The following is a 14,534-nucleotide window of genomic DNA, read 5'->3' as shown; positions in this document are numbered from 1 at the left end:
TGGCTGACACAGCAGTACATTCCATGGCCTCAGCTGTCTCCATGCATCGGGCATCGTGGCTCTCACTGTCAAGGCTGTCCATGGAATCCCAGTCCCTGATGCAGGACCTGCCATTCGATGGCAAGGTATTGTTTGCAGACCAAACACATACTCGTCTGCATGGGATGAAAGACTCCCACACCACCTTGCAGACTCTCGGCCTGTATGTCCCGCCAGCCAAGGACAAACCCCGGCCGCAGCCCTCGTCTCCCCCCATAAGAGGCAGATACGAGCCTCCACCGAAAAGGCCTAGGGACCAGAGGTGCAGGTCACGGCGCCAGTCCCGTTCGGCCCCACACCCCAGCCCCTCGAAGGGCAAGAGGCAAGGGAAAAGGCGTTTTTGACTCTTTATGGGGGGCCACTTGGCCTGTTGCCAGGGAAACCCCCCAGTCAATAAAGTTGGTTTTTGGCAACCGTTTATCAGCCTTCTGAGTCCATTGGTGGGTCCTCAGTACCATCTCCGAAGGGTACAGGCTGCAGTTCGATGCAGCCCCTCCACATCATCCTTCACCCTGGGGTGTCCCTGGGGATCCAGAACACACCCTCCTCCTAAATCAGGAATTGACCCACCTCCTTGACCTAGACATGGCGGAGATGGTACCTCGGGAATTCCAGGGCAAAGGTTCTTACTCCCAGTATTTCCTGGTCCCGAAGGTGAAAGGCGGTCTTAGGCCCACCCTTGACCTGCGGAATTTCCACCAGTTTCTGGTTCGCTGAAAATTCCGTATGGTGTCCGTGGCCTCCATTATCCCATCCCTGGACCCTGGGGATTTGGTCGCATCCCTGGACCTCCAGGATGCATACTTCCATACCCACATTTTCAAGGGTCACAGGTGCTTCCTCCGCTTCCTGGTAGGGACAGACCATTACCAGTTTATGGTCCTTCCCTTTGGCCTTTCCATGGCCCTGAGGGTTTTTACCAAATGCATGGCGGTGGTGGCAGCCCACCTCAGGAGGAATGGGCTGTAGATCTTCTCCTACCTGGACGACTGGCTGCTCAAGGTCAAGTCTCGGTCCCAGGTGCAGGCACAGATGGAATTCCTGCTAGATACCTGCATGAGTTTAGGCTTAGTGGTGAACAAGGAAAAGTCCACATTAGTCCCGGTTCAGTGCATGCACTTTATAGGGGCGCTGTTGAACTCCTTGGTAGCCATGGCTTCCCTCCCCTGGGACAGGTTCGAGAGGCTCAAAGATCTCATCACCTTGGTCATGGCTTTTCCGGTGACGACGGCATGGGTGTGCTTTCAAATCTTAGGCCAGATGGCAGCATACACCTCCGTGGTGTGACATGGAGGATGAGGCCCCTCCAACTGTGGCTGGCCTCTCACTATTCCCAGGCCAGGGATGCCCTGGACAAGGTCGTCATGTTGCCACCCAATGTAGTAGCCGACCTGCAATGGTGCTCCCTCCCGAGCAACATGCTTCAGGGTATCCCCTTCCGAGAACCCCCTCGCTCACTAGATCAGGTATCGGACGCCTCGGACCTGGGATGGGGGGCCCATGTGGGGAGCTTCAAAACCCAGGGCAGATGATTACCCTACGAATTGCACCTGCACATAAATGTCAAGGAGCTCAAGGCGATGCGCCTCGCCTATGTAGCCTTCAGCCAGCACCTAGCGGGGAAGGTGGTCAGGGTTCTCATGGACAATACGACCGTGATGTATTATATCAACAGACAAGAGGACACACGTTCTGTGGCCTTGTGCCAGGAAGCCCAGCCCACAACATCCATCTCAGGGCTTTTCACCTGCCCGGCAGGCAAAATACGCTCACAAATCGCCTCAGTAGGATCTTCTCTCAACAACACGAATGGTCTCTAAACAGGGAGGTGGCCAGGAAGCTCTTCCTACAGTGGAGCACACTCCAGGTAGATCTATTTGCCACCATCCAGAATCGCCTATGCCCACGATTCTGCTCCAGGGTGGGAGAGGGTGAAGGGGCGATATTGGACGCGTTCCTAATCCCATGGTTGGGCCACCTGTTCTACGCCTTCCCACCCTTTCCCCTGATAGGCAGGGTCCTACAGAAGATAAAAGCAGAACGGCTCGGATTATCCTCATAGCCCCAGACTGGGCTCGTCAGCATTGTTACGGGACCCTCCTGCAGCTTTCAGTGGCCCCCCCGTACAGGCTGCGGCTCCGACCAGACCTCCTCTTCCAGGAAGGAGGATGTCTCCTCCACCCCAACCTGGCCGCACTCCATTTGACAGTGTGGCTGCTCCGTGGCTGAAAGAGGAGGGAAGGTGTACGGAGGATGTTAGACAAGTCCTGCTCGAGAGCAGGAAACCATCCACACGTTGGACCTACCTGGCCAAATTGTATCGGTTCGCCAGGTGGGCGAGGAGAGGGCCTCTTCCCCTCCTCTGCGTCTATGCAGCTCATCCTTCATTATCTCCTGTCCCTTAGGACCCAAGGGCTGGCTTCCTCCTCAGTCAGGGTCCATCTGGCGGCCATTTTGGCTTTCCACCCCCCAATGTAGGGCCACTCGGTGTTTTCGCACCACATGACCTCCCGGTTCCTCAAAGGGCTGGATCGGGCATTCCTTTACGCTAGTCCCCCGGTCCCGCTCTGGGACCTGAACCTGGTGCTCTCTTGCCTCACAGGCCCTCCATTTGAGCCCAGGCCCTCCATTTGAGCCCATGGTCCCACTTATCGTACAAGGTGGTGTTCCTGGTAGCTTTCACCTCAGCCTGCCGGGTCTTGGAGCTTAGGGCCCTGACCTCCGAACCCCCATATACGGTCTTCCATAGGGGTAACATCCAGCTCTGCCCGCACCCAGCTTTTCTGCCGAAGGTAGTCTCATCTTTTCACATGGATCAGGACATCTTCCTCCAAGTTCTCTGTCCTCAACCCCATGCCTACAATGAGGAACGATGCCTGCACATGTTAGATGTCCAGGCGCTGGCTTTTACTTAGACCAAACCAGCCCGTTCCGTAAATCCCCTCAGCTTTTCATTGCTTATGCTGAACACATGAGAGGGTGGCCGGTATCCCCCCAGCGGATCTCCCGCTGGATCACCTCGTGCATACACACTTGTTACAACCTGGCAGGTGTTCCCTCGCCTCCTATAGTGAAGGCCCACTCGACAAGAGCTCAGGCCTCATATGCTGCCTACGTGGCTCATGTCCCTATTCAGGACATCTGCAGGGCTGCTACATGGTCCTCTGTCCATACCTTCTCATCGCACCATGCAATCGTCTCCCAAACGCAGGATGACGCTGGGTTTGGTAGGGCAGTGCTCTGCCCTGGTAACCCTTGAACTCCTACCCGCCTCCAACCTGTTTAGCTTGGAGTCACCTACTGTGGAATACACATGAGCAAGCACTGGAAGAAGAAAAGACAGTTACCTTTTCCGTGGGCATTCTTGAGATGTGTTGCTCAGGTGTATTCCACATCCCACCCTCCTTCCCCTCTGTCGGAGTTGTCTGAGGAGAAGGAACTGAGAGTGGGGGGAGCCCGTGGCTCCCCTTATAGCGCGATATACAGGCTCCACTCTAGGGGTCACCACGGGGCTCCCCCACTACGGATACTGCTAAGGGAAAAACTTCCGGCACCGATGCACGTGGCGAGCACGCACACCTACTGTGGAATAGACAGGAGCAACACATCTCGAAGAATGCCAGTTATGGAAGAGGTAACTGTCCTTTACTTATCCTTACTCCCTTGCATGGGTACAGTCCAAGTCCCTATCTAGTCCAATGTAGCCCTGAACCATCAGTGGCATGATTTTCTAGAGTTACTATCAGAATTATATATATAAAAAAATTCCTTCTTTCTCAAACACTTTTTAATGGGCTAAATCCTTCTTGTCTCAGTGTTCCCTCAGGTGCAACTCCCATAGAAGTCAATGGGCTAAATCCTGCAGTCTTTGATTTTTAACAGAAATTTTACCTGGATAAGGACACAAGAAACCCAAGTAGAGACATTTTGTTTGGTTTTGATTTTTTTCTAAATGCAGCTGGGATAAAAAAAAAAACTTTTCACCAAACTGCAGAGCACAGGTCAGCAAAAATCACAGTGTTCTAATCTGGGATATTATGACAGAGATAATTGAGCCTATGAGGAAAATGTAGGGTAGGTCTACACTGCAGCTGGGAGCTGCGACTCCCAGGATGGGTAGACAGACCTGCACTATGTCAGCTCAAGCTAGCATGCTAAAAACAGCAGTGTTTGTAGAATCATAGAATCTCAGGGTTGGAAGGGACCTGAGGAGGTCATCTAGTCCAACCCCCTGCTCAAAGCAGGACCAAACCCAACTAAATCATCCCAGCCAGGGCTTTGTCAAGCCTGACCTTAAAAACCTCTAAGGAAGGAGATTCCACTACCTCCCTAGGTAACCCATTCCAGTTCTTCACCACCCTACTAGTGAAAAGTTTTTCCTAATATCCAACCTAAACCTCCCCCTCTGCAACTTGAGACCATTACTCCTTGTTCTGTCATCTTCTACCACTGAGAACAGTCTAGATCCATCCTCCTTGGAACCCCCTTTCAGGTAGTTGAAAGCAGCTATCAAATCCCCCCTCATTCTTCTCTTCTGCAGGCTAAACAATCCCAGTTCCCTCAGCCTCTCCTCATAAGTCATGTGCTCCAGCCCCCTAATCATTTTTGTTGCCCTCCGCTGGACCCTCTCCAATTTATCCACATCCTTCTTGTAGTGTGGGGCCCAAAACTGGACACAGTACTCCAAATGAGGCCTCACCAGTGCTGAATAGAGGGGAATGATCACATCCCTCGATCTGCTGGAAATACCCCTACTTATACAACCCAAAATGCCATTAGCCTTCTTGGCAACAAGGGCACACTGTTGACTCATATTCAGCTTTTCGTCCACCGTAACCCCTAGGTCCTTTTCTGCAGAACTGCTGCCCAGCCATTCGGTCCCTAGTCTGTAGCAGTGCATGGGATTCTTCTGTCCTAAGTGCAGGACTCTGCACTTGTCCTTGTTGAACCTCATCATATTTCTTTTGGCCCAATCCTCTAATTTGTCTAGGTCCCTCTGTATCCTATCCCTACCCTCCAGCGTATCAACCACTCCTCCCAGTTTAGTGTCATCTGCAAACTTGCAGTCCACACCATCCTCCAGATTGTTAATGAAGATATTGAACAAAACCGGCCCCAGCACTGACTCTTGGGGCATTCCACTTGATACCGGCTGCCAACTAGACATGGAACCATTTATCACTACCCGTTGAGCCCGACCATCTAGCCAGTTTTCTATCCACCTTACCATCCATTCATCCAGCCCATACTTCTTTAACTTGCTGGCAAGAATACTGTGGGAGACTGTATCAAAAGCTTTGCTAAAGTCCAGAAATAGCACATCCACCGCTTTCCCCTCATCCACAGAGCCGGTTATCTCATCATAGAAGGCAATTAGGTTAGTCAGGCATGACTTGCCCTTGGTGAATCCATGCTGACTGTTCCTGATCACTTTTCCCTCCTTTAAGTGGTTCAAAATTGATTCCTTGAGGACCTGCTCCATGATTTTTCCAGGGACTGAGGTGAGACTGACTGGCCTGTAGTTCCCTGGATCTTCCTTCTTCCCTTTTTTAAAGATGGGCACTACATTAGCCCTTTTCCAGTCATCCGGGACCTCCCCCGATCACCATGATTTTTCAAATATAATGGCCAATGGCTCTGCAATCTCATCGGCCAACTCCTTTAGCACCCTCGGATGCAGTGCATCCGGCCCCATGGACTTGTGCTCGTCCAGCTTTTCTAAATAGTCCCGAACTACTTCTTTCTCCACAGAGAGCTGGTCACCTCCTCCCCTTACCGTGCTGCAGAGTGCCGCTGTCTGGGAGCTGACCTTGTCTGTGAAGACAGAGGCAAAAAAAGCATTGAGTACACTAACTTTTTCCACATCTTCTGTCACTAGGTTCCCTCCCTCATTCAGCAAGGGGCCCACATTTTCCTTGACTTTCTTCTTGTTGTCAACATAGCTGAAGAAACCCTTCTTGTTACTCTTAACATCTCCGGCTAGCTGCAACTCCAAGTGTGATTTGACCTTCCTAATTTCACTCCTGCATGCCTGAACAATACTTTTATACTCCTCCCTGGTTATTTGTCCAATCTTCCACTTCTAGTAAGCTGTTTTTTTGTGTTTAAGACAAGCAAGGATTTCACTGTTAAGCCAGGCTGGTCGCCTGCCATATTACTTTTCTTTCTACACATCAGGATGGTTTGTTCCTGCAACCTCAATAAGGATTCTTTAAAGTACAGCCAGCTTTCCTCAACTCCTTTCCTCGTCATGTTATTCTCCCAGGGACCTTGCCCATCAGTTCCCTGAGAGTCGAAGTCTGCTTTTCTGAAGTCCAGGGTCTCTGTTCTACTGCTCTCCTTTCTTCCTTGTGTCAGGATCCTGAACTCGATCATCTCATGGTCACTGTCTCCCAGGTTCCCATCCACTACTGCTTCCTCTACTATTTCTTCCCTGTTTGTGAGCAGCAGGTCAAGAAGAGCTTTTCCCCTAGTTGGTTCCTCCAGAACTTGCACCAGGAAATTGTCCCCTACACTTTCCAGAAACTTCCTGGATTGTCTGTGCAGTCAGTGTTGCAGAACGGGTGGTGGCTCCAGCCAGCTGCCCACCGCCTGGGTCTGAACTCGAGCAGCTAGTCCGAGCCACCACCAGCGCCACAAGGGCCACACTGCTGTTTTTAGCATCCAAGCTCGAGCTGAGCTAGCACCAATCTGTCGACCTGGGCTGGAAATCACACCTCCCAGCTGCCGTGCAGACATACCCTTAGAGGAATTCCAGCTGGATGCACTACTTTAAAAAAGCAGATGCATCATTGCTATTATTGTAAGGGAAATGTACAAAGACATGCAGCCACAACGGGACACCACCTACGGTTAACCTAGACAGTAATGAAACTTGGTTCTTATCACAGTCACCTTCCTTGGGGCCTCTGGTTCCTTTCCACGCTAAAATCGGGAAACATGCCAGTGATCACTTTGCTCGACTGAAAGCAACCTGGGATTTAAGAGGTAAAGTTTCTTTGGCACTTTGAAGGTGTAAAGGGCCCTGTGAGAGCTAAGAATTATCAATAATGGTTATTATTGTATTTGAGTCTAGCATTTCAGGTCTCAAGTTGGTGAGTTTGTGGATTCACTCAAGTACAAAAAAGGCAGAGATATTTCACAGGAAATACCCTGGAGCAAAACAGAATAGATACGTAGCTACTGAAAAATAATCAATCGAATGATGGCTGACAAAAGCAACCAAGCTTAGTAGTTTGGGATGAACCTTTTCAGATATTACTCAGAGACATTACTTGACTGACCTTGCTGTTCTTCATTGATTAAGTTATTCAATGACTCAGTTGTTGAGATATTTGACCAGCTCTCTGCTGGCCACTTGCCCTGTTATTTCACTCCTATTCTTGGGCCTTTTCTTTCCCTCCTTGAGATGCAGCATCTCTAGTCCTCTCATTTGACTGTCTTGATCTCATTCTCTTCTCATCTTGTGCCATTTTCCAGCCCATCGCTCTATTTCTTTTTCCTCTAGGTATTCCACTTGTCTTTCATTCCCTCCCTCCCACCCACTCCTCTTCTCTTCTTGCAACTGCCACCTTCTTGTCTAACCCCCATCTCTACCTCCATTCCCAAGGTGCCTAGCTCTCTCTCTTTTCTTATGCATCCTCTTTCACCGTCCTGGAACCTTCCTTCCCCCTGCCCCAACCTATCCCTTACCTCATTCACTCTCAGCCTCTCTCCCCCAATCTCTTCTGCTCTCCCCTTGCAATTCCTCTTGGCCAGCACAGCCTGGACTTTGCAAGGCTCTAAAGCCAGAGCACAGGAGATTGTGCTGGGCTCATGCCTGCCTTTTCAGCCTGTGCTCTGGTCCAAAACACAGCAGAAATGCCACAATTAGACTTTGTGGGAGAGGAACGGGCAGTGGAGGGACTGTTGTGGTCCATGGTACAGAGTACCATGGTGTTCCTCACTGAGTGTGGAGGCAGGGTTGCAATCTGGACAGCTAAGAGTTGATAGCTCCAGGGATGGATTCTACAGGGACTGGCTTTCACTTTTGCATAGTAGAGAAGTAGCTGGAAGTGACCTATATACATCTGTCCATACCCAGGAGTAACAGCTGCTGCCCACCTGGGTAGGTGCCTCAGATCTCATTGGCTGAGGGCAGGCTTCCATCCCCTTTATTCCAGGTTGTTAAAGCCCCCCTGCTTTGGTTTTGTTTCTCAGAACAGGCTTTGGCTCCTCGTGAGGAGCCAACATCAAGAGAGAGAAGCAAGAAGAAAAGAAATAGCAAAGTTAATTCTGTGAGACAGGCTGAGAGACTGTTGTGACCTGGATGTAATAAGCAGGCTTAGCCGATTCAGCAAAAAGTGTTTGGCTTCTGCACTGTGGTTTGTGCTTAATCAAGCCCTGCATTTTTTTTTAATTTTTTTTAAGTAAAATTTCTGGACCAGCTTATTTACAGTTTAAATACCAAAGTGCATTATATATGGTATGGGATAAAGTGCCAGCTCTCAACCTTTAAACACAATTGATCCATACACCAATAAAACTCTTAGATTGTGCATAAGCCAAGTCTCACGATCTTTACGTAAGGCCCAGTGCTGCTACTACTATAATCCATGACAGTTTTGTCTAAGTAGCCAGCAGGATCAGCTTTATGTTATTATTAACCTGTTCTCTGACACACACTGGCCAAGTGCCAGTCCTGTTAGACGTCAAACACTGGAAACAAGAGAAAGCAACATCCAACTCGAGATTCAATTGTTACGTGGAGGGTGCAATCTACCCCAGCACAGAGTGCAAGCATGTAGTCCGTGCATCATTAACGTCTACATTTAGCTCTCTGCACAGGATGAATTTCCCCAAAAAGGATATAATGCGTTGATGCACCAGAGACACAGCAGCTGTTAAGCTTATGCTGGATTGCACAGGCCAGCCTGAGAAAGGTGCTGGAGGCCCAGGCTGCGTAAGCCACTTAGGCTAAAGTCAGTCTAATTTCATGTGTGAACTCTTCCCCACCGGCTTAACTCATTCCTAGCCAAAGAGCAGTAAAATCCCCTGTTTATTAGCACATATAGTGGATTGTTGCTTTCTCGTCACTTTTTCCCTTGGCTGGTTCTCTGCAGACAGACAAATAAAATGAAGTTCCAGCAGCACAGAGGCCACTGCTGTTTCACAGACACCCACCCACACACTTACTATGTTACAATGAGCAGCAAAGTACGTCACAGAATAACTGGCTTCAAATAACTTCAAGATCTCCTAAAATAGACAATAGCTGTGACTTTCCCCATCTCTATTGAACTGGAATCACCTAAAAATGCAAACCTGCACACATCAGAGGGGTCGCTGCATTAGCCTGGATCTGTAAAAGCGGCAGAGAGTCCTGAGGCACCTTACAGACTAACAAACCTGCATACGGTATTTGCCCAGCACTGACAGCTCACGCTAAGAACATTTGTGAAAACACTCGTCTTCTAAACCTCAAACTTTTTAATACGCTTCTAACAGCTTGCAATGGACACCACTAAGCTTTTCACCTTACAAAAACCTCGAGTGACGGTCAGAATTAGGTGCATCTACATACTGTTGTCAGAGCGGTACCGGTGTGGTGCTCTGCTGTCTCCTTGTTGATATCACTTGGCTGCGTGTGTGAGTCCCTCTGTGTGCTGCCCCAGCTCTGCAGAAGCTGACACAGCAGACCCGACGAGAATCCCCAATGACCACAGAGTCCAGTAAGATGCAAAGCCACATCGGGCTAGGTTTATTGCGACCTCGGACACAATTGCAGTTCCCTGTAGGTTTCTTAGCCTAATTCAGGGCATACTACGAGAAAGTGCCTCTTGGCAAGGACCCGGCTTAGTGGCGGGACTTTCCACTCCCCCTACGGCCGGACAAAGACACCTCCCCAGGGATGCATTCTTATACACCGATACAAACAAGTTACACATCACACCTGACGTATTGAGGTACAACCTCTCTACGTAGCAAGTTACAACCTTTCTACGTATTAAGGTGCCGCCTTCTACCTTGTACATGTTGGTTCGAACAAAACAACTCTATTCATCATTTTACCCTTTTGCCCCTGTCATTGGGATGGGTCGGCCTGTCCTCCTGTTATCTATGGAATGTTTTAGTATAATATGTTCTAGTACTATGTTTATTTCTTGGTATGCTAGGTGAATATGCATTTCAGCATCAGCCCTTTTCGTGCCAGCTTCTGTGAACCAAGCCGGCCTCTGGCTCACAGCTTAACTTTGCTTTTTGTTAGCAAAGTCTTGTTCATTACTTCAGTTCAGGCCTTAGGCCTCATAATAGGCCTTTATCAGGGCCTGCACTTACTACACATACAAACAACATTTAGGTGGCAGCAATTTAGTTTCATTGGAAACTTTCCTCTATGTACATTTATTCCTTCAATTCATTCAGCTAGAGCAGTGTTTTATTCACTATTAGCCGAGACAGCCTCATTGGCCATGAGGGCAGTTCAATCATTACATTTGATGGGTTTGCCCCTGGACTCTTTATAGGAGCAAGATTCTGACTCAGGACTAGGCTCCGCACAATTTCTTATTGTACCGATGCCTGCATCTCAGTGATCCCCAGCACATGGCAGTGTTTGAACAGCATCATTTGATATTTCTCTGACAAAACTCCCACTCCCATGAATGGTTTGCTAAGACTTTCATAAGCAGAGCATTTGCTTTATATAAGGCTTTCAAAGGCACGGCTGGTCTCTGCAGCAGGTGTTGGAAATCAGCTATAATCAAATCTGACTGGTCTGAATGATTTATAAATACGCCCCTGAATTCCTCAGAATATTACCACATCCCCAAGTATTAATGGTATCTAAAAATACTGGGGGGGGGGGGACACCAGAAACTCCAAGGGAGCCCCTGCAGGCTCACTCACCTGTCTTTGCTGGAGGAGTTTCTGGCACTGAGATATAAAACGAAGGGTAAGGAAGGTTCGTTCCAGGGATCTGTCTTATGGAGCAGCTTCTAGACTGGGAGATCAGCCTGTTGAGGGAGCTGGGAAGAAAAGAGACAGTGTCAGCGCTAGCGCAATGAGGCCTCTTTCACTCTGCTATTAAAGCAACCGTGTGTGTATTAACTGCCTTAAGTCAGATCCCTCGAAATACTGCCTGGGTTACGGAAACCCCAGCAGCAACTAACAACATGAGACCCTCTGGAGCACAGAAGAAAGGGTTTCCTACAGGAGCTGCCTGAGCCAGAAACTCCATTTGTAAGGAGGTAACTGCTCCCTCTGCACTCACCCGCGGTTTCGTTGGATAACAACGATCAGCCTAGCCAATGAGTCCAGTATGAGCTACCTTGCTTCCAACTGTCCACAGAGAATGCAGAGGACTGAATGGCAAATGCTCTGAACTTCTTGTTCCACGTATCCAGGTATTTTTTTTTAATTTCTATTTCATATTCCATATGATTTAACCCTTCATCCAAGGTCATTGTCCTCCTTATTCTATCCATGAACCATCTTCTGGAAAGCCACTTGGCAGTCTGCTGAAAACTAATCTGATCATCTACAGAGTCTTGCCTCTTGTGCAACTGTGCATCAGTAAATAGTATTTATTTCCTGGGGATTTCCAGCTGGAAATCCTCCACTAAACTAGTTCAAATCCAGGGGGTTTGAGCAATAGTCAACATGGTTTCTGTAAAGGGAAATCGTGTCTTACTAATCTATTAGAGTTCTTTGAAGGGGTCAACAAACATGTGGACAAGGGGGATCCGGTGGACATAGTGTACTTAGATTTCCAGAAAGCCTTTGACAAGGTCCCTCACCAAAGGCTCTTACGTAAATTAAGCTGTCATGGGATAAAAGGAAAGGTCCTTTCATGGATTGAGAACTGGTTAAAGGACAGGGAACAAAGGGTAGGAATTAATGGTAAATTCTCAGAATGGAGAGGGGTAACTAGTGGTGTTCCCCAAGGGTCAGTCCTAGGACCAATCCTATTCAATTTATTCATAAATGATCTGGAGAAAGGGTAAACAGTGAGGTGGCAAAGTTTGCAGATGATACTAAACTGCTCAAGATAGTTAAGACCAAAGCAGATTGTGAAGAACTTCAAAAAGATCTCACAGAACTAAGTGATTGGGCAACAAAATGGCAAATGAAATTTAATGTGGATAAATGTAAAGTAATGCACATTGAAAAAAATAACCCCAACTATACATACAACATGATGGGGGCTAATTTAGCTACAACGAGTCAGGAAAAAGATCTTGGAGTTATTGTGGATAGTTCTCTGAAGATGTCCACGCAGTGTGCAGAGGCGGTCAAAAAAGCAAACAGGATGTTAGGAATCATTAAAAAGGGGATAGAGAATAAGACTGAGAATATATTATTGCCCTTATATAAATCCATGGTACACCCACATCTCGAATACTGTGTACAGATGTGGTCTCCTCACCTCAAAAAAGATATTCTAGCACTAGAAAAGGTTCAGAAAAGAGCAACTAAAATGATTAGGGGTTTAGAGAGGGTCCCATATGAGGAAAGATTAAAGAGGCTAGGACTCTTCAGCTTGGAAAAAAGAAGACTAAGGGGATATGATGAGGTATATAAAATCATGAGTGATGTTGAGAAAGTGGATAAGGAAAAGTTATTTACTTATTCCCATAATACAAGAACTAGGGTCACCAAATGAAATTAATAGGCAGCAGGTTTAAAACAAATAAAAGGAAGTTCTTCTTCACGCAGCGCACAGTCAACTTGTGGAACTCCTTACCTGAGGAGGTTGTGAAGGCTAGGACTATAACAATGTTTAAAAGGGGACTGGACAAATTCATGGTGGCTAAGTCCATAAATGGCTATTAGCCAGGATGGGTAAGAATGGTGTCCCTAGCCTCTGTTCGTCAGAGGATGGAGATGGATGGCAGGAGAGAGATCACTTGATCATTGCCTGTTAGGTTCACTCCCTCAGGGGCACCTGGCATTGGCCACTGTCGGTAGACAGATACTGGGCTAGATGGACCTTTGGTCTGACCCGGTACGGCCTTTCTTATGTTCTTATGTTTTTATGGGGTGTATACACCAAGGCCTACTTTAAGACACATCCCTTTGGGAGTGAGGGTTCACTTGCTCCCCTTGCAAAAACCACCTCTCATAAGATCACTGATTCCTTATTATCTTGCAACAGGCTCTTGCGTATTATTACTGCACTTTATTAACCCCTCAGTGCTGCCTCTCCACTTCTACTTGTTCACAGCCTTATGCCAGCCTGAAAAGTTACTCTGTTAGTTAAAGGCAATCCTTGAAGACGGTGGGAGTTTTGCCTGAGGAAGGAATGCAGGACTTTAAGACCTGAGGTTACAGTCACAAGTTTCCCACACTTTTAACTCCACTGCTGTCAGTGGGATCAGAATCACACCCAAGTCTGTAGATACTTGGATAATAATCTAAGGCAGGACCCAGCAGCTGTTGTCAGAAGATGTGCTCTGGAAATTGCCCGCTGCATCGTCCCTTTACAATTTTGTTATTTTTATAACAATTCAGTGCTGGCTTGTAAACAATGCCAGGAAATAATTTTCTTTATAAATATTTGTAATGGAAAACAGCTTTCCTAAATCAAAGCAAATTGAATGCAGAAGAGATGCTTCAGGGTCATTAACAAAGGTTTCTTTGGGCCTAAATTAGAAATGTAGAAAGTGTGCTTCTTTCTTCTTTTCCTCATTTCTTCAAATTCAACTGTTAACAGAACACACATTTTTTTCTATGAAGCCAAAGACAGTATTGCCAACTTTCACAATTGTATCAGAAGTGTATGATATTTGGGTTGGTTTTTTTAAAGTCACAGCTGCTGGAATCATGGGGTTACATGACAATCTCAGCTATCATTTTTAAAAGTTTGTAGTTCTCAGGGTGATAGAGAGAACCTGGAAAATGTGAACCCTGCGGGCTCAAACACCTGAAGGCAAATGAAAAGATCCAAAATCCCTTTTTTTTTAGATCTCATGATTTTTTGGGTCCTGACTTACAATTTTTGGTGCTTGAGCAGGTGCTGTGGACATTAGCCTCTCTAAGGGCTTGTCCAACAAGCACTTTATGGAACTTGAGGTGCACGGTAGTGGTTAGAGTGCTTTGACCTACTGCTGTTGGACAAAGCCCTCAGTGCACAGCAGGCCAGTGTGCTGGACATTCACATCCGAAGTCTCCGTGAGGGCAATCCCTCCCATTGCCTCTGTGTGTAAAACTAATGAAAGGCAAAAAGCTAGGGCCTCACCCTCTTCCTACTGCAACAAACGGGAGTTTTTCCATCACCGTCAATGTAAATGGGATTACTCCCTACCGGGTTAACACTCTTGGAATCAATGGTTCAATCCTGTTTCACTGAAGTCAATGGCAAAATCTCTCCCAGGACACCCCTGGGAATTGGTAGAGGAAGTAGCAGTGGGTGGCAACTTGGGCAGCAGTGACCATGAGATGGTCGAGTTCAGGATCCTGAGAAAAGGAAGGAAGGAAGGAGAGCAGCAGAATACGGACCTTGGACTTCAGAAAAG

General features: G+C 47.6%; 1 long non-coding RNA gene across 1 annotated transcript in view; it reads right to left on the bottom strand.

Annotated features, from left to right (window-relative positions):
* Positions 1-14,534, bottom strand: part of LOC120375787 — a 38,751-nt gene that overhangs the window by 13,997 nt on the left and 10,220 nt on the right. Inside the window, exon 4 of the long non-coding RNA XR_005586775.1 lies at positions 10,927-11,045. This is a non-coding gene — a long non-coding RNA (uncharacterized LOC120375787). The remainder of the gene's footprint in view (positions 1-10,926; positions 11,046-14,534) is intronic.

The sequence above is a fragment of the Mauremys reevesii genome, linkage group 12 (genome assembly GCF_016161935.1).
Source record: "Mauremys reevesii isolate NIE-2019 linkage group 12, ASM1616193v1, whole genome shotgun sequence".
NCBI classification, from domain to species: domain Eukaryota; kingdom Metazoa; phylum Chordata; order Testudines; family Geoemydidae; genus Mauremys; species Mauremys reevesii.
This window is presented reverse-complemented; position numbering and strand designations above follow the sequence as displayed.